This window comes from Scyliorhinus canicula, chromosome 15 (assembly GCF_902713615.1).
Source record: "Scyliorhinus canicula chromosome 15, sScyCan1.1, whole genome shotgun sequence".
Classification (NCBI taxonomy): Eukaryota; Metazoa; Chordata; class Chondrichthyes; order Carcharhiniformes; family Scyliorhinidae; genus Scyliorhinus; species Scyliorhinus canicula.
The window spans coordinates 99,820,337-99,844,341 of record NC_052160.1 but is presented as its reverse complement, the minus strand read 5'-3'; the positions used below and the strand labels follow the sequence as shown (position 1 = coordinate 99,844,341).

General features: G+C 49.2%; 1 protein-coding gene across 3 annotated transcripts in view; it reads right to left on the bottom strand.

The window, feature by feature from the left end:
* LOC119979031 (tetraspanin-18-like) overlaps nt 1-24,005 on the bottom strand; it is a 147,498-nt gene that overhangs the window by 48,754 nt on the left and 74,739 nt on the right. The window contains exon 1 of one of the 3 annotated variants that reach the window (XM_038821005.1): nt 4,278-4,477. The exons of the other annotated variants lie outside the window; for them this stretch is intronic. The gene's annotated coding sequence lies outside the window, so the exon portion shown is untranslated. Of the gene's footprint in view, nt 1-4,277; nt 4,478-24,005 lie in introns of those variants that run through there. 3 annotated transcript variants of the gene reach the window in all.

Sequence of the window (24,005 nt, the reverse complement as noted above, 5' to 3'; positions counted from 1 at the left end):
GCAACTCAAACTCCTCCACTAGCTCCTCCATGCTTGGGAAGCCCTCCTCAATGAAGAGTTCCCCAAATCTCTCAATCCCTGCCTGCTGCCACCTCCTGAAGCCCACGTCCAGACTCCCCGGAACAAACTGGTGGTTATTACAGATCAGTGACCACACCGATGCCCCCTCCAGTCTCATGTGCGGTCTCCATTGCCCCCACACTCTCAAGGCTGCCACTACCACCGGGCTTGTGGAGTACCGAGCTGGCGAGAACGGTAGAAGTGCCGTTAACAAAGCCTTCAGACTCGCGCCCTTGCAAGATGCCGCCTCCACTCGCTCCCACACCGATCCCTCCCCCACTACCCATTTGCCAACCATTGACACATTAGCCGCCCAGTAGTAACTAATAATGTTCGGAAGGGCCAAGCCCCCCAACCGCGCCCCTGTTCGTGAAGGACCCTCTTCACCCTCGGGCCTTTGCCAACCTATATAAAACCCCAGATCGCCTCATTCATCTTCCTAAAAAATGCCTTTGGGATGAAGATTGGAAGGCACTGAAACAGAAACAGCAATCTCGGGAGGTGGCACGGTAGCATTGTGGATAGCACAATGGCTTCACAGCTCCAGGGTCCCAGGTTCGATTCCGGCTTGGGTCACTGTCTGTGCGGAGTCTGCACATCCTCCCCGTGTGTGCGTGGGTTTCCTCCGGGTGCTCCGGTTTCCTCCCACAGTCCAAAGATGTGCAGGTTAGGTGGATTGGCCATGATAAATTGCCCTTAGTGTCCAAAATTGCCCTTAGTGTTGGGTGGGGTTACTGGGTTATGGGGATAGGGTGGGGGTGTTGACCTTGGGTAGGGTGCTCTTTCCAAGAGCCGGTGCAGACTCGATGGGCCGAATGCCCTCCTTCTGCACTGTAAATTCTATGATATCTATGACTGTCATTTTCACAGTCTGTACCCTCCCCGCCAGTGACAGCGGGATCATGTTCCACCTACGGAAGACCCTTTCATTTGCTGAATCAACCTGCCCAAATTTAGTTTATGCAGCTGACCCCAGTCCCGTGCCACCTGAATCCCCAGGTACCTAAAACTCCCTCCCACCACTTTGAACGACATCTCCCTCAGTCTCCTCTCCTGCCCCCTTGCTTGAATCGCACAAACCTGACTCTTGCCCATATTCAGTTTGCAACCTGAGAACCGACCAAATTCCTCCAGTATCCCCATAATTCCTGAAATTCCCAAGTCTGTTACATAAAGGAGCAAATCAACCGCATAGAGCGAGACCCCATGTTCCACCCCCTTTCTTATTATCCCCCGCCACATGTTCAATGCTCTCAGCGCCATTGCCAAAGGCTCTATGGCCAGGGCAAACAGTAGTGGGGAGAAGGGACAGCCCTGTCTCATCCCCCGGCACAAACTAAAATATTCTGCTCAAATCCGGTTTGTGCTCACATTCGCCACCAGACCCAATCCTCAAATCCCTGCCCAAACCCAAACCTTCCCTGAACATCCCACACAGGATAATTCTCTAAAGCACAATGGAACCCCTCCCATGTTTCCAGACAATGTATTTCTAAAAGCATCCAAATATTGATTATCATCTCCAGTAAAGACAAAGGAACATAACAACTATCTCATCTGAAGGAAACTGGCGTAATTGCCTTGACTGACTAGTGTATTCCAAGATTATAGTTGGAATATACAAAGAGGGAGTACAAAGCAAGCTGACAGTGCTACCCAGGGCCTGCCTGCCTACCTGCCCTTCCGGTCTGCATGTGTATGTGCTGTGTGAACACTGAACATGTGTGATCCAGTGCCCCTTCAAAAAGGAAATAACCACCTTTTGCAGGAATATCTAAAAGCTCACTCTCTGACTGTGGAAGTCAGCTAGCCAGCAAAAAGGATCACAGCTGGAAAAAACAACTGAAATCTCATAACCAAACCATATAACAACTCAACAGAAGAATCAACTACTCACTTGCAGAAGTCAGCTATATTGGAAACAACTCGTTGTGCCCGCACGCTTCATTATTTACCCCTTGCAAGTTAGTCTCAATTTTTACTTTTAATCCATACAAATGTAGATGCATGTGTTTTACCATTTCTCTTTACCTTTTTAGCAGTTAATAAACTTACTCTACCTTAACTTAAGAGAGCCTGGTAAAATTGCCTCATTTTAAAACATGCCTATCTATTGGATCTGGAAAAGGTATCCAACAGAAAGGGAACATTGTTAGATTGAGCCTTCGTTGCTACCAGCAGAGGGTAGGTTGAAGAAAGATACAGAGTCATCCCTTCTCACCCAGTTTTGTAACAATTTAGTGGTATCCCAGCCGGTTAGTGACAAATCCAGGAGTCTCACCCAGATTTGACTTTTTGGGGAACCTCACCTGGGGCTGGTCGTAACAAATGGCGGAGCAGGTACAAGGTGATGAATGGCCTACTCCTGCTCCTAACTCATATGTTCATGTAAAATAAATAGGAGCAACGGGAAAATCGCCTCACAAAAACCACAGCTATTTCAGTGCAGAAGGAGTCTCGTCAGTGCATCATGCCTGTGCCAGCCCAATCTCCACAATGGCCAGACTTGTTCTTCCATGTCTCTCAGAAATGTCCCAAAACACTTTGCCTGTACTTCGCATGCAATGAATTTACTTTGAAGTGCAGTCACTGTAATGCAAACACAGTAGCCATTTTATAAACCGCAAGATCCCACCACAAGAAAATGAATAGTACTCTGTGATGGTGGGAAAGAGGAATGTTTACTCAGACAGTTGCTCTTCTTGAATCATTCCATGGGATCTTTAACTTCTACCTATTCTAACATGCCTTTTAATCATTAACCAGGTTTGCTATCAAAATGGTCATGTTCAAATCTGGATGAAACACGGAGAGTTAATCAACCGCGGTCACACCTATCGTTCTTTAGTGGGGCACATTAGACAGATTTTCTGTGCGGGTATGGTGAAGGTAGCGTCACATCATTAATACAGTGATGCTAGCCCATTGAAATGTTTTCTTTCAATTTCGTGTTCCGAAAAAGAGTCATATTCAATACAAAACATTAACTCTCTTTCTCTCTGCACAGACGCTGCCTGACCTGCTGGGCTTTTCCAGCATTTTCTGTTCCTCCTTCAGATTTCCTGTAAGCTCGATGCATTGCTTTTCCCTTTCAGATGCACAGCCGGGTGACGATCTCAAAGGGGCAATGTAGTACAACAAGCCAGCTGCCCACAATAAACAGAGGCTAAAAGGAATATTGTTCTAGTTGTGTCCTTCATTCCTTCATTACATAACAACACCCAGAAAATATAACTGAATGCCCTGACAGTTGTACCTTTTCTCTCTCACTGGTCATGACAATTGGTCTCAAAGCCCACAACCACACAGTTCTGCCTGTTCCCGACTTGTCCGAATAGTTTGCTTTCTTAATCAATTATTGATGGCAATTTAAATTTTCGTAAAAGAAGCCTTGCAGGGGTACATCTGTTTGAGCGCAGCTATGCGATATTAGGGGCTGGAGCTTCATCCCCATACTTCTCATTGTGTAATCGCAGCCTTTGCCGTTTCCCCATCCGACGCACAGTCCCACAACTTCGAGTCATAAACACTCATCCCTCAGCAGTGCAAGGCCCCAGATATTGCTGGATTGAAAACTGCACACAGTGATCACTCCAGGAGCCAACACTCGCAACGCCAGCATTTCACACCCTGTCACCCACTGATAGCAAAACGCGGATGTTGGTAATTACAGCAGTCAAAACAGTCACCGCCAGATATTTCAAGCACAGACTGATTATGATCCTTGCATCGTTTAAATGGGTAAACTTGTCCAGCCTTACTGCGTTCATTCTCTCGGTTCACTCTCGACACCACACTTCTTGAATCTGAACACAGAGGTAGTTAAGGAAATACATCCAAGAGAGCAAAACTACTGAAACATCCAAGTATTTGCGGTGGGGAAAATCAATCACCATGAATTATAGCTGCAACAAAACCAGCATCCGCAGAAAATCCCTGTACAGTCACAATATTTGATTAACAGGAATATTGAGATAAAGGGACTATTTTAGTTAATACAGAGTATTCCTGTTCAGCAACCGGAAACTTGAAATCTCAAAATCTATGATCAACAGTTCACCCAAGTGTCTCTCATACACTCAATAGTATATAATATACATATACACCCACATATATATATATATATGCATATGTCAAAGTAGGACTCCAATAGTTTAAGAAAAATAGATCATTACAAAAACATGTTTCACAGACTAGTGACATTCAGATCAACTCACCTTCTTGTCAGTCCGTGTCTTTGGTGCTGGGAGCCTTATGTTTTCACACAGTTTCAAACACTTAGCAAGCATAACACTAGCGACACGCACAGAAGGCTAAGCATCCGTCACATTGTAATGGAACACGACAGGGGGCAACATTGAGGGTGAGAAGCGGGCAGCCCTCTCCCTCAATGCTACCGCACTCAGTGACCAAGCCCGTCGCAAGGCATTCTGCAGAGCGAAATATGCAGAGGAGGAGATAGAGAGATAAGGGTGGAAGTTGCTGTGGGCTTAAGCTTTTTTATTAACTGCAATAAAAAGGAAAACAGAGTTTACAAGGTGATTTTTTCTTAATGCAGAAGGACGTAGCAACTGACCTAGTTGATTAAAGTGAGTAATGTTTTTATCCCTGGAGAGAAGAGATTGTTTTTTCTCTCTGCAGTTGGTTTTTCTATATAGGGCTCTGGGGAGATTTGCTCTATGCTTTTTTTTAACAACAAAATTCAAGCCTTTTACTGATTGAGGTTTGAGACCAAGTAACCCTGTACTTAAAAAAAAAAGTGCAGCTACTACTGAGTTGTTCTTCCAGTTCTATATCAATATCTACATGCTAACACTTGGGTAATCCTCGCATTCCTCCTCCTCTTCCTCCCCCACCAACGCAATCACCCATTATAAAAACTTCCACAAGATTTGTGTTCATCCTTGGAACCGGTATAGCATGACAGTATTGCAGAGGATTGATAGATAAAGGGTCCTTCAGAGCAAAGCATAAATCTTCCAATAATTAATTTTATAAGTAGTCTGCCATGAAAAGGTTCTCCATCGCCTGGGGTGGATTTTACACCCGCCCCCAAATCGAATACAAATCACCGACACCTAATCTTGGATTTGCAACACAGTTTCTTTCATGTTTCAGATCATTGAGCTCTAGAGAGGAGCAAAGGAAGAGAAGTCTATTCCTCGAGCAAAACTGACAGGTTAAGGAAAGGGACAGATTTTTCTCCCTATCTTGAAAGGCAGGTCCAACCCACAGCCCCACAACCTCCACCAGGGGCAGGTAAGGAGGCAGGTCCTGAATCCACTCCAGCCAGAAAAGGGATTAAAGCCCATGCAGTTGGCACCAATCCAATCTGATCCACGTGGGCCATCCATCCAACTGACTCAAACGCCCCTCCCCCCCCCCCCCCCCCCCCCCCCCCTCCTGCCCCCATGTCTCTATTTGTTCAACAGCTCACCTGGTTGAGATTACCACTGGTGTTAACGGATGCTGGTAATTATACAGCAGTAGGAACATGGGAGCAGGAGTAGGCCATTCGGCCCATTGAGCCTGCTCTATTATTCAATTACATCATACGTGGAAACTATGTCCTTCCTTAGATAAGGAGACCCAAACTGCAAAAGGCTCCAGGTGTGGCCTCACCAAGTTTTTGTACAATTACATCTTTACTCCTGTCCTCACCCCCTTGCGATGTAGGCCAACAACTGTAGAGCAGCTAACGCTGGGTAATCCAAGCTACTCTTTTAAAAAAGAAGAAAGGGCTCAATAATGTGGATCTCGGGAAGCATTTTACAGGAAAAGCAGAATTTGACAAACTAAAGAGGTGTGAATTGAAGTTAAGTTAGGGGTTGCGGGAAGGGGATGTGTTTTCTTTTCTAAATTCTGCCCGTTTGTCTTAAAAGAGGAGCATATAAATCACACATTCAGCAATAACTGGGATTAATATTCTCAAAGTTTTGCACCACCCTGGAAGGCTATCCACTGCACTTTCCAATGAGCTGATCCGTTTTCCTCTCAGGAATAATTTATTTGCAATTATAACATTTTACTCACAGAATACACATTTAATATCTGGCTTCTTTGTAATTGCTGGGAAGGAATTTGTTCGAATGTTCATTTGGCAAAAATTGGAAGAGAGCTGGCCAGAATTTCAAAAATACTTTAGAGATAACTAAAAGAGAACAAACTGGAAACGTTGGAAATCTGAAATATAAAAAGGAAAGGAATCTGCTGGGACTGCACATCAGCTTCAATAAACATGTATAAGCAAAAATAAGACAGGCCAATGTGATGATGAAAAATGAAAAAATGAAATGAAAATTGCTTATTGTGAAAAGTAGGTTTCAAATGAAGTTACCGTGAAAAGCCCCTAGTCACCACATTCCGGTGCCTGCTCGGGGAGGTTGGTACAGGAATTGAACTGTGCTGCTGGCCTGCCTTGGTCTGCTTTAAAAGCCAGCTATTTAGCCCTGTGCTAAACCAGCCCATATGTTCCCCTATGCAGAAATGTAACCTTGTGTTCTCCACTCTTTCTCCAAATGTTGTACCTCGATTTGTTCTCTGAAAATATAACAACTGGGTGAGGTCAGGGCTGAGCTACATTAGAATCACTGCAGTGCAGAAGGAGGCCATTCGGCCCTTCGATTCTGCACCGACCCGCCCAAAGAGCACCCCACCCAAGCCAACTCCCCCACTCTATCCCCACTAATCCCACCTAACCTTTTGGACACTAAGGGGCAATCCAGTATGGCCAATCCATCAAACATGCACATCTTTGGGCTGTGGTAGGAAACCGGAGTACCCGGAGGAAATCCACGCAGACACGGGGAGAATGTGCAGACTCCACACAGACAGTCGCCTGGGGCCAGAATTGAACCCGGTCCCAGGCTCTGTGAAGCAGCAGTGCCAATCACTGTACCACCGTGCCACCCATATTTATATCCGGATTGAAGAATATTCCAGAGTTTTGTATCTACTTGCTGAGGTGATGAGGGGAGATACTGGTTTAGAATTGCCCCTAAGTCATTCAGCGGAAGAGTAAAATCGCCCCAAAAGGGTAGATTGAAAGTTCCTGAAAGGATTAGGCATGATAGCCCAAATAGATGTTTTTTTCTCCCTGTGCGCTGGTGTTCATATACAGTTGTAATGTTTTCGAAGTAAACACCTCTGGGAATTGCGGAGGTAATGCTGATGCATTGCTAGCATTGTAGAAATTACACAAAATCGTTAATTGTGGTCTCATCGTACATTCAATGATTTATTTTATCCAGAACTGTTCGCATCTGAAGTCAAACGTGAGCCAATTTTAGCTGTGGACTGTTTAACACATTCTTAACATTTGGGTTTTGATTGGCGTATTACAAGATTCAAAATAAAACTTTACAATTTGCGTCTGATCCAAACTAAGGTTCACACACAGCTACAAACCTTGGTCGCGTAGAAGTGTTTGTAACCATCCCAGGACAGTTCCTGCTTTTACATGCGTTCCTCCAGCGGCACTAAAGTTTTTCCAGCTGTGTTTAGTGATTCTATTCAATTCAGTTCCAATTCAAACAAAGCTTTATTTATGGTAATTAGGAGCATGTTCGCTCTATCTCCAATCCTACCCCACCCATCACCTCCCACTCAATACCGTGGTTGGATAAATGTACCACAAGGTGTTGGAATCTGGTATACAGCTCCTGGCCTGTGCTGAATTAATTGTCCTCAATCATAAGACCATGAGACATAGGAATAGAATTAGGCCACTCGGCCCATTGAGTCTGCTCCACCATTCAATCATGGCTGATATTTTTCTCATCCCCATTCTCCTGCCTTCTCCCCATAATCCCTGATCTCCTTATTAATCAAGAGCCTATCTAAAGTGTGGCCTCGGTGCAGAGAATCTTCCCACCAAACACGCCGGAAAGTGGACTTTGTTTTATGTCTGCTGAGTCATGCCCATTCTGTTTTCAACAGGCATTCTTGGTAGCTGTCCCTGGCCCAGTGGAACTGAGGTCAAGTTTGTGGCATGCCCAGTACTGCTTCACAGGTTTGTATTTGGTGGGGTGATGGTGTTACAAGAGAGAGGAGTATACAAAGTAAGAACTCTACAAGATGGCATCTCAGACAGTGCAGCATGCCCTGGGTACTCTGCTGAAAGGGCAGGCTAGGTTGTAGTCTTGAGTGTGTGGAGCGGGATCTTAAGCCCACAAGTTTCTGACACCAAGGGCAGAGTGCTTCCATTAAATCACATCTACTAGTGATGATGAGCTGGAAGGTCAGCATAGACTGCAATCGAACCTTCTGCTCTGCCTAGTCCACCAACACTTGTGAGTTTACCCATTACAGCCCCAGGATATTGGAGAGCACTGGCTAAGTGGTTTAAAGAAGTTTAAATGAGATCACTGCACACATTATCCAGAATTGCATTCGTGTATATGTTGAAAACACATCAAAGAGCTATTTCCTACCACTTGGTGTCCTTTGTCCTGTCACAGCACCAATTTAGATTTGACCAACTTCAATCTGGAAGGGCTTAACTCAGGTTTCCGGGAACACTTCTCACTGCATCTTTGGCTAAACTGTGAGATCCCACAATTGTCACAGTTTTAGTGATTGCAGTTATTGTTTTACAGGAACGCTAGCAAAATTAAGAATTATCACCAGCAACAGATAACAAAGACAAAGTTCGGGAACAGATTCTCATGAGCAAGGCTGCCATTTGGAGAAGATTAGCATGAACATGATGAGACATAGAGGCCTTGAAAACGTCAAAGCTAAATTGTTTTTATTTTTTTATTATTAAGGGGCAATTTAGCTTGGCCAATCCACCTAGCCTGCACATCTTTGGGTTGTGGGGACGAAACCCACGCAAACACGGGGAGAATGTGCAAACTCCACACCGACAGTGACCCAGAGCCAGGATCGAACCTCGGACCTCGGCGCCGTGAGGCAGCAATGCTAATCACTGCGCCATCATGTTGCCCCAAAATTATTTTAATAATATTGCTATGCAGATGTAATTTTCTGATAAAGAGAATAACAACAACTTGAGTCTATGTAGTGCCTTTCACATAATAACCTAAGACAATATTCCAAGGCATTTTACAAGAGAATTAGAACATAGAACAGTACAGCACAGAACAGGCCCTTCGGCCCTCAATGGTGTGCCGAGCCATGATCACCCTACTCAAACCCACGTATCCACCCTATACCCGTACCCCAACAACCCCCGCCTTAACCTTACTTTTATTAGGACACTACGGGAAATTTAGCATGGCCAATCCACCTAACCCGCACATCTTTGGACTGTGGGAGGAAACCGGAGCACCCGGAGGAAACCCACGCACACAGGGGGAGGACGTGCAAACTCCACACAGACAGTGACCCAGCCGGGAATCGAACCTGGGACCTTGGAGCTGTGAAGCATTTATGCTAACCACCATGCTACCCTGCTGCCCCTAAAGCACAATTTGACAACAAGCACATAAAATAATATTAGGGCAGATGGCCAAATGTTTGTTCAAATAGTTTGGTTTTAAGGAGCGTCTTAAAGGAGAAATGAGAGGTGGACATGTTTAAGGGGATAACTCCAGAGCTTAGGGCCCAGGCAGCACAGCCACTATTAATGGAGCAATTAGAGTCAGGGATGCTCAAGAGGCCACAATTAGATGAGCACAAATGTCCCGGAGGCTTGTGGGGTAGATATAGATAGAGAAGGGCAAAGTCATGGAGGGATTTGAAAACAAGAATGAGAATTCTAACATTGAGGCATTGCTTGACCAAGAGGTAAGGGCTGATAGGTGAATGGAATTTAGTGTGAGGAAGATCACAGGCAGTAGCATTTTGGATGACCTCAGATTTACAGAGAGTCGGATGTCGGAGACGGGCCAGGAGTGCATTGGAATCATCAAGTCCAGAGTTTCAACAGCAGTTAAGCTGAGACAAGGATGGAGTTGAGCGATGTTAAGGAGGTGGAAATAGGTGATTTTTAGTGATGGTTTGGAGGTTTATCTCGGAGTCAAATATGACACCAAGGTTCCAAACAGTTGGATTCTGCCTCAGACGGTTGCCAGGGAGGTGGATGGAGTTGGTAGCTACAAACAGACTTTTTTACGGAACCAAAGACAATGGTTTCAGTCTTCCCAATATTCAACTGAAGGACTGAGTATTGAATTAGCAGTCCTCTAGTTAAGCCACAGTAGAGTACTTTAGTGGTGACAGAGCTGGGTATCGTCGGAATATGTGGGAGAAATTACACTGTGCTTTTGGCTGGTGTCGCTTGAGGTCAGAATGTCGATGAGAACTGGAAGAGAGCCAAGGGTCAGTGCTTAGGTGCAGTGTTAAGGTGGTGGAGTACAGGAGCAAGTAGTGAAACCATTGCAAATGATACCCCGGCTATGCTGAGATTGGAAACGGGTGACTGCAGTCCCATCCAGCTGGGCGACAGTGGAGAGGCATTGGAGGAAAATGGTTCTCTTAAGATGCTGCACATGGAGTTGCACCCATAGAGCCTGGCAATAAATACCAGCCTTGTCAGCAATTCCCACACCCCGCCAATGCATTGGAAACATTTTGCAAGGACACAAGGTTCTGTATTCAAGACCCCTCCAGGGCTTGAGTATAAAAAGTTATGCCAACACTCCAGTACAGTACTGAGGGAATGCTGCACCATCAGGGGCGCTGTATTTTTGGGGGCAACATAAAACCAAAGCCCCATCTGCTTGCTTGGGTGGATGCGAAAGACCCAATGGCACTATCTTGAAGCAGAAGAGGGGAGTTATCCTCGGTGTCTGAGCCAGGATTCAACCCTCGGTCAGCATCAGCTAAAAAGCAGATTACTTGGTCATCACCATATTGTTATCCGTGGGCATTTGTTGTGCATAAATTGGCTGCTACGTTTACTATGTTACAATCGTGACTACACTTCAAACGTGCATCATTAGCTATAAAGTGATTTGAGATGCCTGGTAGCTGTGAACAGCGCTATACAAATGAAAGTTTTTCTTTTCCCTTTCTAGAAATTGGGTTGAAACAGTCAAATTTATTTCCAGAAGGAACTATGACAGCTGGCAAAAGAAAGAGGAGAAACCTTGGTCCCACCAACCCAATTCACCTTTGTCTAAGTTTTGGTACAGAGATTGATTGCCTTATTATTTAGAAAGCCTAGGATTCTAATTGGGCAGAAGCCAATTGAAAAAAATGCTCTCTAGCTGGAGGTATAAGTATGAAATATTGTAACAAATTCAAGCTGCCATCTCCACTTTTCAATAATCCACTTACCTTGTCAATTTCAGGTTAATTTCTTCAGTACAGAAGAAGAAAGAAAGCAAATTGTTTGGATTTAGGGTTAGAAGAAGAAATGTCTGTGAAAAACATATTTGAGACACTTTGCAAAACACACAGTAATTAGAGAGGAAATCTATCTAATCATTGCCATATGGCACCATGAGGAGTCGCCGATAACTATTTATATCGCCAATCGTCAACTTGGGAAGGTTATATTTGTGGCGGTGACTAATTCCTGGACACAATCCCTACAGTCAGCTCTTCCATTCCCCCATCCCCCATAACTTAAACTAGGTACTCATTTTATTCACCACAGAATGACGAATAAATTCAATCCACTATTCAGTTGACCTGGCACTCAAAAGAAAAGTAATTAAGGGAATGTAATTACAGGTCTTCAATCGGAAGGGGATGGGATAGTATAAAACATTCCAATGTGGGCCTGTAAAAATAGCCATGAAGAGGCATATGGCACCTTAGAGTCTATAATATAGAATTGGAATGAAGTCACGCTCTCTGCATGTAAAGACAACGGTATTTTTCTCCCTCTCACTCAGGATGTGTCTGATATATTATAAATGTATATATTGTACATCTATAGCGTCTTGAACTTTTGTTTCTCTGCATCCTACTTCTTCCAACAGGTTTCCCAGTTTCACTTAAAGATCCGCAGAGGGACTCTCCACTTTCATTCAGCTCATCGCTTCATGATTTAAACAATCCGACCTCGGGATCAAAAGGATTGATTTGACAATGCAAGAGACAATGAGCCAAGCGTCGAAGCAGTGAATAAACTTACAATTATATTATAAATATGGCATATAAATGAAGAGCTGTGACTCACGTACCTCTGAGTTTGGTTCTAATATTGGGTGACATTACACACCGTCCTGAGCCTTGCAAGTTACACATTCCGATAGCATCCAATGTTTCATTGTTTGATAAGCAGACAAAACCTCCCACACCTATGGGGGATCATCAGGGAAATGGGGAGCTATTTCAGAGAGCTAACACAGGCTGGATGGTCGAATGGCCTCTTCCTGTGCTGTATGATTCTATGAAACAGCTGAACGCTCTTTGCATCTCTATGGCAAAAACACAGGACAATTCATCGTTTCGGTATGTTATTTTCCCACACAAAGACTAAAGCTATCATATTTCTGTGCCCTGAAGCCATTGTGCTTCTGCAAGATCAGAACACAACCAAGCTGTGATTTACAGCACCTGCCCTGTGAGACCTGCTGTCTGGCTCTACGGTCTCCTGTGATGTATGACTGTGCACAATCCTGTTGACCAGCTATTCAAACCCTAATGATCCGTACACAATCTCTTTAATAATATTCTTTCCAGCATCTATAACACGAAGAAAGCGTAATTGATCCATTGGGAAATGGGGTCAAAAGTGGAACTGCCTAATCACTGAAAAGCTCATTGGTCTGAATGGTTTTGATTCAACAAAGCTAAACACATGCCTGTTGCTTCAAACTCAAACAAAATTGCTTCTTTGAATTAACAAAAGACCCGAACATGGATTAGTGAACCATACGAACCATAAAATTCCCAGGATCAATCTTTAGGCTGTGGTGACGTGATGGACCATCCCTGTAACAAATCAGGAATATCTCTATATTGTGTATTTTAAGTGAAATTTAAGTAGGTTAATGTACCACATTTTTAAACTGCTATCAGACTAAAATTAACCAGAAACAACCCTCGTTTAAACAATTAGATTACAGGTAATCTGCTGTGAGCTCTGCTGACCAAAGCGAGCATGTTTTGCTAAAATAATGGGATATGTAATTCTGAGATCTCCTACCAGAGAGAATTGAAGAATACAGAATAGAAGCCACTTCACAATTCTGTCCCATCAGTGAGTCTCAGGGGCCCACACGTGGTTAGCAGAGAAGGGAGAAGAAGACAGGCGTGGAGCTCAGAGGAGGCACTAGCCACGAAACAGAGAGTACAGGTAAATGTTCAACTGACCTTACAGACAGGGAGTGCTTCCAGAAACTGAGGCAGTCCCATCAGGTGAACATCTGCAGCCTCTTAGATGAAGATCTGCTGGAGTTAGTGGTCATGCCAAAGTGAACAACACCCTCAATGTTTTGACTTCATGATCATTCCTGGGCAATGCTGGAAATGCATTCAGAATCTTCCCAGTGGCTGCACAAGGCTGGTTTAGCACACAGCTAAATCGCTGGCTTTGAAAGCAAACCAAGACAGGCCAGCAGCACGGTTCAATTCCCATACCAGCCTCCCTGAACATGTGCTGGAATGTGGCAACTATGGGCTTTTCACAGTAACTTCATTGAAGCCTACTTGTGACAATAAGCAATTTTCATTTTCATTTCATTTTTCAATCCCAGCTGGTCCCAAGCCACCAAGTCAAATTAGGGGCAATAACCAATTTGCTTGTTCTCACAGGGACTGGGTTTGAACTTAGTCAGGGCCATGGGAAACTTTGTCGGGGCCGGCTAGGCAAGCAGCGAGTCTTGCAGCAGGTTTCAAGACCGGCGTGAAACCAATTTCTGCCCGTCGCTCGATTTACCAGGGCACTAGCTTGCGTCCCTGGAGAATCCTGGCCTCTTTCTCAAAAAGTGGTTGGGGCAGAGTCTTTGAATATCTTTAAGGCAGAAGCAGGTAGATTTTTGATTGACAAGGGGATGAAAGGTTATTAGAGCTAGGTAGGGGGGGCGAAGGTTAAAATTAGCTCGGCCATGATCTGATTGAATCAGGGAAAAAGTTCAAGGGGTCGCGTGGCCTCCTTCTACTCGTTATTCATTTGTTTGTATGCTAACTAGACTGACTCTTATTTGATGGTGATGACAAGTGACTGGTATTTAAATACTGCACCCATTTTATTTTCTTCCCCTGTCATTTTTAAGTGTTAAATTACTGTACACTTGTTATTGCTGCTAAAATGATTGCTTTCCTGCTTCATATACAGCAAACTGACTCACACCAGTTGTGATTTAACAAACATTTAACATAATGGTCTTTATAACTAGCATGAATCTCACGGGTATTTGAAAATGACCTGACAATGTAATTACAATGCTGCAATATTGAATTGAACTATTACATTTTTGTAGTTTGTAAAAAGGTGGAGTTAGAATCCATGGCTTTACCCCAAGCAGGTTCCCTTATTCTCACCTCCCTCCCTCCCTCCCTTCCTCTCTCAACCTCTGTAAACCACCCCCAACACTGTGTTCAGATATATTTTTGTAAAGTGCCTTTTATTGTGATTCTTAGGAAGTGGTCCTGCTCTGGGTTTGTAGCCATCAAAATGAAGCAGCCAAATGTTTGTCAGCTTTCATATACATTCCATTAAGGGAAAAAGCATTGACTCATTTAAAAGGTGCAATCTATTTTTGATTGCATGCTCATTCCAAGGGCTGTCCATAAAATGACAGGGTCAAATCATCATTCTGAAATTGTGGAATTTATTATTCATTACTGTAGCTAAAACGGCGTGAAGAGCATAAAGCAGAACATCTTGCATGAAAAACTTGCATTTATGTAGCATCTTCTATGGCTTTAGAATGCCACAGAGCACTTTAAAGTCTCTGTAGTCAATGCTGTAATCTTGGAAAGACAGCAGCCAATTTGCACACAAGATCCCATTAACAGCAGTTTGAAAATTACCAAATAATCGGTTTTAATGATATTGGTTTAATGAAGGGTTTCCGTGCAACTCTGGGGTTCTGCTGGATACATTCAGGGGATCCACAGTAGGCCAGGCTAATGTATAATATTTAGAAAATGATATGAAGCTGCTTGTCCAATCAGAGGCTGGGGTTTCCCTGAATTAGTTGTTAATAAGGCTATTGTGTTGTTCCCTATTCTGCTTTACCTGGACAGCTCAGATGCGTAGTGTTGAATAAAGAACACAAAGCTTTGTTAACGAACAAAACTATGGGCAAATTTCTCCCATCGGGAGACAAACAGCCGACGCCGGAGTGAAACCCGGAGTGTTTCACTCCTGCGTCGGAGGCCGCTCCTCGCCCCCTATTCTCTCCCCCCCCCCCCTCCACCCCCCACGGGGGGCTAGGAGCGGCGGCGCCTGAATTCCGCGCGCCAGGCCTTGACGCGTCAAAGAGGCGCGCCGGGAATGACGCGGCCGGTTGGCAGGATGGCCGGCGCCAACCCGCGCATGCACGGTTGCCGTCTTCCCTTCTGCTGACCCGCAAGACATGGCGGCTTGATCTTGCGGGGCGGCGGAGGGAAAAGAGTGCGTCTTTTAGAGATGCCAGCCTGACGATCGGTGGGCACCGATTGCGGGCCAGACATCTGCTGAGCACGCCCGTGGTGCTCGATCCTCCCTCCGCTCCCCCCAGGCCCCACACTCACCGGTCGAGCGCTGTTCACACCGGCAGCGACCAGGTGTGGTTGGCGCCGGCGTGAACCGGTCGGGTTCGGCAGGCCGCTCGGCCCATTCGGGTCGGACAATCGGCGGTCGCCGTGAGAAACGGCGAGCTGCGATTCTCCGAGCGGCCAGTCGCAAAACGCCATTTTGGGGGGGGGGTGGGAGAATCGCGGGGGGTGCCAGGGCGGCGTGGCGTGATTCGCCCGGCCCTCCCGCGATTCTCCCATCCGGCGTGGGGTGCGGAGAATCACGCCCTATAAATTTATTACACTACTAACTAAGATTTGTTCACATTCCTAAAGCAGAAGGTTATTGTATTAAACTATGCTATCTCTAATTGCAGAACTCTCAAGTACACAACTGTTCTCTCTCTCATGCCTCACTATCTTCTGTCTGACTCTTCTTTCTATATCTTCTCTTCTGACCCACAAGGCATAGCGTCATCCCTTTTATACTCATAGGACTAGCACCCTTTAGTGGCTGTCTGTATACATTTCATTAACCTTTGCATTGCCTTCATATTGGGCGGCACGGTAGCACAGTGGTTAGCATCAGAGTGTGGCAACTAGGGGATTTTCACAGTAACTTCATTACAGTGTTAATGTAAGCCTACTTGTGACAATAAAGATAAAGATTATCATACCAAACCAATGAGCAGCCAATGTAGTGGGAAGCCAGTCTCTGATTGGGCAAGCTGGAAACATAAAGCAAGGAAGTTCCAAGCCAGGTTGAGAGTGAGGAGAGGGGACATTGGAGGCAGGGGCCATGGGGAGGGAGGGGCAGGGCCATGGGGAGGGAGGGGCAGGGCCATGGGGAGGGAGGGGCAGGGGCCATGGTGATTGGCAGGGGCCATGGTGAGGGACGGGCAGGGGCCATGGGGAGGGAGGGGCAGGGCCATGGCAAGGGAGGGGCAGGGGCCATGGTGAGGGAGGGGCAGGGGCCATGGTGATTGGCAGGGGTCATGGTGAGGGAGGGGCAGGGCCATGGGGAGGGAGAGGCAGGGCCATGGTGAGGGAAGGGAAGGGGCCATGGTGAGGGAGGGGCAGGGGCCATGGTGAGGGAGAGGCTGGGGCCATGGTGAGGGAGGGGCAGGGGCCATTGTGAGGGAAGGGCAGGGGCCATGGGGAGGGAGGGGCAGGGGCCATGGGGAGGGAGGGGCATGGGCCATGGGGAGGGAGGGACAGAGGCCATGGTGAGGGAGGGGCAGGGGCCATGGTGAGGGAGGGCAGGGGCCATGGTGAGGGAGGGGCAGGGGCCATGGGGAGGAAGGGGCAGGGCCATGGTAAGGGAGGGGCAGGGGCCATGGTGAGGGAGGGGCAGGGCCAATGGGGAGGGAAGGGCAGGGGCATGGTGAGGGAGGGGCAGGGGCCATGGTGAGGGAAGGGCAGAGGCCATGGGGAGGGAGGGGCAGGGGCCATGGGGAGGGAGGGGCAGGGGCCATGGGGAGGGAGGGGCAGGAGCCATGGGGAGGGAGGGGCAGGTCCATGGTGAGGGAGGGGCAGGGGCCATGGTGAGGGAAGGGCAGAGGCCATGGGGAGGGAGGGGCAGGGGCCATGGGGAGGGAGGGGCAGGGGCCATGGGGAGGGAGGGGCAGGAGCCATGGGGAGGGAGGGCAGGGGCCATGGGGAGGGAGGGACAGAGGCCATGGTGAGGGAGGGGCAGGGTCCATGGTGAGGGAGGGCAGGGGCCATGGTGAGGGAGGGGCAGAGGCCATGGGGAGGGAGGGGCAGGGGCCATGGTGAGGGTGGGGCAGGGGCAATGGTGAGGGAGGGGCAGGGGCCATGGGGAGGGAGGGGCAGGGGCCATGGGGAGGGAGAGGCAAGGCCATGGTGAGGGAAGGGAAGGGGCCATGGTGAGGGAGGGGCAGGGGCCATGGTGAGGGAGGGGCAGGGGCCATGGTGAGGGAGGGGAAGGGCCATGGTGAGGGAGGGGCAGTGACCATGGTGAGGGAGGGCAGGTGCCATGGGGAGGGAGGGGCAGGAGCCATGGTGAGGGAGGGGCAGGGGCCTTGTGGAGGGAGGGGCAGGGGCCGTGGTGAGGGAGGGGCGGGTGCCTTGGGGAGAGAGGGGCAGCGGCCATTGGGCGAGGACGTAGTAGCCTTGCAGCATGGGGACAAGTGGCTGTGGAGCAAGAGAGAGTGAGTTCAGAGTGTGTGTGAGAGAGATTGTGGACATGATCTACCGGCTGTTCATACTGGTGGGATATTCCAATCCCACGCCAGCGCACAGGTTTTGCAAGATAGAGAGAGTACATATGTGTGTGAGAGAGAGAGAGAGAGCGCGATAGAGAGAGGGAGATGAAAGTGTTATTGTGTGTGAATGAGAGAGACAATGGGTGTGCGAGGTAGGGAGAGAGAGAGGTAAAGAAGTGAGTGTGTGTGAGACAGAGAGAAAGAGGAGAGAGTGCGTTTGTGTGTGAGAATCAAACCAGATCGCCTGCAGCTGGATCCGCACTTGCCCGACGCCAGAAAGGATTTTAATCACTGGCTGGCTTGTTTTGAGGCCTACATCAACGCTGCGACCCCCACGCCGACGGAAGCTCAGAAGATTCAGGTTTTATACTCCAGGTTGAGCTCCAACGTGTTCCCATTGATCCAGGACGCCCCGAGTTACGCGGAAACGATGGCACTCCTAAAAGAGAACTACGCACAGAAAGCAAACACACTCTTCGCCAGGCACATACTCGCCACTTGTGCTCAACTCCCTGGTGAGTCTATCGAAGACTTCTAGCGGGCTGTAATCCCACTCGTACGGGACTGTGACTGTCAGGCCATCAGGGCCACTGAATATTCCAATCTCCTCATGCGCAACGCATTCGTAACGGGGATTGCATCGGACCCCATCCAACAACGACTGCTGGAAGGGACCACACTTGACCTAACAGAGACGAAAACTTTAGTGCTCTCCATGACAATCTCATCTCGAAATGTCCAGGCCTACCCCGCTCGCCGTGCGGCCCATCCGTCCTACCACTCCTAGACCCCGCAAACGACCCTCCTGGCTGTGGCCCTGCCAACTCAATATGCCTACACTGCCTGCCAATCCGCGCACCCCGGGGGTCCCCGCTGCTACCTCTGCGGTCAGCAGAAGCACCCCTGCCAATGCTGCCCGGCCCGCGCCGCCACTTGCAAGTCCTGCAGTAACAAGGACCACTTTGCAGCTGTGTGCCAGGCCGCGGTGTCGCCGCTGTCACGCCCGCAATCTCCCCCTAACCCCTGCCGAACGCACAATAGGTGCCGCCATCTTCTCACGAGGCCACGTGCGATCAGTGGGCGCCGCCATCTTCTCCTCCCAGGGCCACGTGCGGCCAGTGGGCGCCGCCATCCACCCCTCTCACTCCACGTGCGGCCCATGGGCACCGCCATCTTTCCCCGCCCCCGCAACGTGCGCTCCATGGGGGCTGCCATTTTGTTCCCTACCGGAACCCCGGACGCCACCATTTTGTCTCCCCCAAGGGGCTGGAACGCCAGATCTGGGTTGCCGACGCTCTACATCTGAAACCTCGGACGAGCACCCGCAGCTCGCCTCGATGACACTGGACCAGTCTCGTCCTCACAACCTGGCCACCGCTTCGATGACAGTGAAAATCAACGGCCACGTGACCTCTTGCCTGCTGGACTCCGGGAGCACCGAAAGCTTCATACACCCAGACACAGTAAGGCGCTGCTCCCTCGCGGTCCACCCCGCCAACCAACGGATCTCCCTGGCCTCCGGATCCCACTCTGTCCCGATCTGAGGCTTCTGCGTGGTCAATCTCACTGTCCAGGGCGTAGAATTCAGCGGTTTCCACCTCTATGTCCTCCCCAATCTCTGCGCTGCACTATTGCTGGGCCTGGATTTCCAGTGCAATCTCCAGAGCCTCACCCTCAAATTCGGCGGGCCCCTACCTCCACTCACCATTTGCGGCCTCACGACCCTCAAGGTTGACCCCCCCTCCCTCTTTGCCAAGCTAACTGTGGATTGCAAGCCCGTCGCCACCAGGAGTAGACGGTACAGCATCCAGGACAAGACCTTCATCAGGTCCGAAGTCCAGCGGCTGCTTCGGGAGGGTATCATCGAGGCCAGCAATAGCCCCTGGAGAGCTCAAGTGGTAGTAGTAAAAACGGGGGAGAAACACAGAATGGTCGTGGACTACAACCAGACCATCAATCGGTACACGCAGCTCGACGCGTACCCCCTCCCACGCATATCTGAGATGGTCAACCAGATTGCGCAGTACCAGGTCTTCTCAACAATTGACCTGAAATCCACCTACCACCAGCTCCCCATTCGTAAATCGGACCGTCCATACACTGCCTTCGAGACGGACGGTCGGCTCTATCAATTTCTTAGGGTTCCCTTCGGCGTCACTAATGGGGTCTCGGTCTTACAAAGGGAGATGGACCGAATGGTCGACCAGTATGGTCTGCGGGCCACGTTTCCGTACCTAGACAATGTCACCATCTGCGGCCATGACCAGCAGGACCATGACGCCAACCTCGATAAATTTCTCCGCACCGCCACTCTCCTCAATCTTACATACAACAAGGAGAAGTGTGTGTTCTGCACGACCCGCCTAGCCATCCTCGGCTTTGTAGTCCAAAACGGACTTCTGGGGCCCGATCCCGACCGCATGCGCTCCCTCATGGAGCTTCCCCTCCCCCACTGCCCCAAGGCCCTCAAACGCTGCCTTGGGTTCTTCTCCTACTACGCCAAGTGGGTCCCAAACTATGCGGACAAGGCCTGCCCATTCATACAGTCCACTCAATTCCCCCTCGCGGCCGAGGCACAACACGACTTCGCCCGTATTAGAGCAGACATAGCCAAGGCCGGGATGCACGCAGTAGATGAGACACTCCCCTTTCAAGTAGAGAGCGAAGCTTCGCCCTCGCCGCCACTCTAAACCAGGCAGGCAAACCCGTAGCATTCTTTTCCCGCACCCTTCATGCCTCTGAAATTTGGCACTCATCCGTTGAAAAAGAGGCCCAGGCTATCGTTGAAGCTGTGCGGCATTGGAGGCATTACCTGGCCGGTAGGAGATTCACTCTCCTCACTGACCAACGGTCGGTAGCTTTCATGTTCAACAACACGCAGCGGGGCAAGATCAAAAATGATAAAATCTTGCGATGGAGAATCGAGCTCTCCACCTACAAGCTCAACAAGTCCCCCGACGCCCTTTCCCGAGGTACATGTGCCAGCGCACAAGTAGACCAACTCCGGGCCCTGCACGACAGCCTTTGTCACCCGGGGGTCACTCGATTGTACCACCTCGTCAAAGCCCGCAATCTGCCCTACTCCGTCGAGGAAGTACGGGCAGTCACCAGAGACTGCCAGGTCTGTACGGAGTGCAAGCCGCACCTCTACCGGCCAGACCGCGCGCGCCTGGTGAAAGCCTCCCGCACCTTTAAACGCCTCAGTGTGGATTCAAAGGGCCCCTCCCCTCCACCGACCGCAACACATATATCCTCAGTGTGGTTGATGAATACTCCAGGTTCCCCTTCACTATCTCATGCCCCGATATGACGTCTGCCACTGTCATCAAGGCCCTCAACACCATCTTGTCTCTGTTCGGATTCCCCGCCTCCATCCACAGTGACAGGGGATCCTCATTCATGAGTGATGAGCTGCGTCAGTTCCTGCTCAGCAGGGGTATCGCCTCCAGCAGAATGACCAGCTACAACCCCCGGGGAAACGGGCAGTTAGAGAGGGAGAATGGGACGGTTTGGAGGGCCGAGCTGCTGGCCCTATGGTCCAGGAACCTCCCAGCCTCTCGCTGGCAGGAGGTCCTCCCTGATGCACTCCACTCCTAACGGTCACTACTGTGCACCGCCACAAATAACACATCCCATGAACGTGTTTTTACCTTTCCTAGGAAGTCCACATCCAGGGTGTCGCTCCTGACTTGGCTCGCAGCTCCAGGACCGGTCATTCTCCGTAGGCACGTCTGACTCCACAAGGCGGACCCCGTGCTGGACAGGGTACACTTGCTCCACGCCAACCCCCAGTATTCCTATGTGGAGTTCCCCGACGGCTGCCAAGATACTGTCTCCCTCAGGGACCTGGCTCCCTCAAGTTCCACTCCAACACACTCCCCCACCCACGCACCACTCTCCCCTCCCCCAGCGCTCCCAACATTAGCCCCACCAGGTCCATCCCTCCTTCCCCTGCCCAAGCAAGAGAACGAGAATGATTTTGGCACGCTCCCGGAGTCATCCGATTACTGGCCAGCACCAACACTGACAGCACCGCCATCGCCGCCACCGTTACATCGCTCCCAGTGCACCGTCAAACCACCGGATCGACTTCACCTCTGACGGGCAACGGACCATCAAAATGGACATTTTATTTTCCCCTCCCCGCTGTAAATTATTTGCAAAACTGTATAGAGTTCCACGCCTCCCCCGCCGGACTCATTTTTAACAGGGGGTGAATGTGGTGAACCACTGTGCACCTGTATTAGGGGATGTACGGTAGGACCTGTACTGCAGGTTCGCCAGTAACCCCTGCCCACAAGGAGCCGTATGTGTGTCCTCCTCCTGATCAGCCATTTCGCCAGCTGCAGCAGGAGGCCACGCATCTGACTGTAATAAAGCCACAGTTGTATCAATCTGAGTCTTTCGTGCAATTGATCGTGCATCACGGTGTGTGTGTGTGTGTGTGAGAGAGAGAGAGGCTATAGTGTGTGTGTGAGAGAGAGGTGAGAGTGTGATTGGGTGTGTGTGAGAGAGAAGCTACAGTGTGTGTGTGTGAGAGAGGTGAGAGTGTGTGTGTGTGTGTAAGACAGAGAGAGGTGAGAGTGTGTGTGAGAGAGAAGCGACAGTGTGAGTGTGTGTGTGACAGAGAGAGGGTAGAGTGTGTGTGAGAGAGTGAGAGAGAGAGGTGAGAGTGTGTGTGTGAGAGAGTGAGAGAGGTGAGAGTGAGAGTGTGTGTGAGAGAGAGGGGTTAGAGTGTGTGTGTGTGAGAGAGAGAGGTGAGAGCGACAGTGTGAGTGTGTGTGTGACACAGAGAGAGAGGGTAGAGTGTGTGTGTGAGAGAGAGTAGTGACAGTGTGAGTGTGTGAGAGAGAGATGGAGGGTAGAATGTGTGTGAGAGAGAGAGGGCAGAGTGTGTGTGTGTGAGAGAGAGAGAGAGGTGAGAGTGAGAGTGTGTGTGAGAGAGAGGGGTTAGAGTGTGTGTGTGAGAAAGAGAGAGGTGAGAGCGACTGTGTGAGTGTGTGTGTGACACAGAGAGAGAGGGTAGAGTGTGTGTGAGAGAGAGGGGTTAGAGTGTGTGTGTGTGAGAGAGAGAGGTGAGAGCAACAGTGTGAGTGTGTGTGTGACACAGAGAGAGAGGGTAGAGTGTGTGTGAGAGAGTGAGAGAGAGAGGTGAGAGTGTGTGTGTGAGAGAGTGAGAGAGGTGAGAGTGAGAGTGTGTGTGAGAGAGAGGGGTTAGAGTGTGTGTGTGTGAGAGAGAGAGGTGAGAGCGACAGTGTGAGTGTGTGTGTGACACAGAGAGAGAGGGTAGAGTGTGTGTGTGAGAGAGAGTAGTGACAGTGTGAGTGTGTGAGAGAGAGATGGAGGGTAGAATGTGTGTGAGAGAGAGAGGGCAGAGTGTGTGTGTGTGAGAGAGAGAGAGAGGTGAGAGTGAGAGTGTGTGTGAGAGAGAGGGGTTAGAGTGTGTGTGTGTGAGAGAGAGAGGTGAGAGCAACAGTGTGAGTGTGTGTGTGACACAGAGAGAGAGGGTAGAGTGTGTGTGAGAGAGTGAGAGAGAGAGGTGAGAGTGTGTGTGTGAGAGAGTGAGAGAGGTGAGAGTGAGAGTGTGTGTGAGAGAGAGGGGTTAGAGTGTGTGTGTGTGAGAGAGAGAGGTGAGAGCGACAGTGTGAGTGTGTGTGTGACACAGAGAGAGAGGGTAGAGTGTGTGTGTGAGAGAGAGTAGTGACAGTGTGAGTGTGTGAGAGAGAGATGGAGGGTAGAATGTGTGTGAGAGAGAGAGGGCAGAGTGTGTGTGTGTGAGAGAGAGAGAGAGGTGAGAGTGAGAGTGTGTGTGAGAGAGGGGTTAGAGTGTGTGTGTGAGAAAGAGAGAGGTGAGAGCGACTGTGTGAGTGTGTGTGTGACACAGAGAGAGAGGGTAGAGTGTGTGTGAGAGAGAGGGGTTAGAGTGTGTGTGTGTGAGAGAGAGAGGTGAGAGCAACAGTGTGAGTGTGTGTGTGACACAGAGAGAGAGGGTAGAGTGTGTGTGAGAGAGAGGGGTTAGAGTGTGTGTGTGAGAGAGAGAGAGTTGAGAGCGACAGTGTGAGTATGTGTGTGACACAGAGAGAGAGGGTAGAGTGTGTGTGAGAGAGAGGGGTTAGAGTGTGTGTGTGAGAGAGAGAG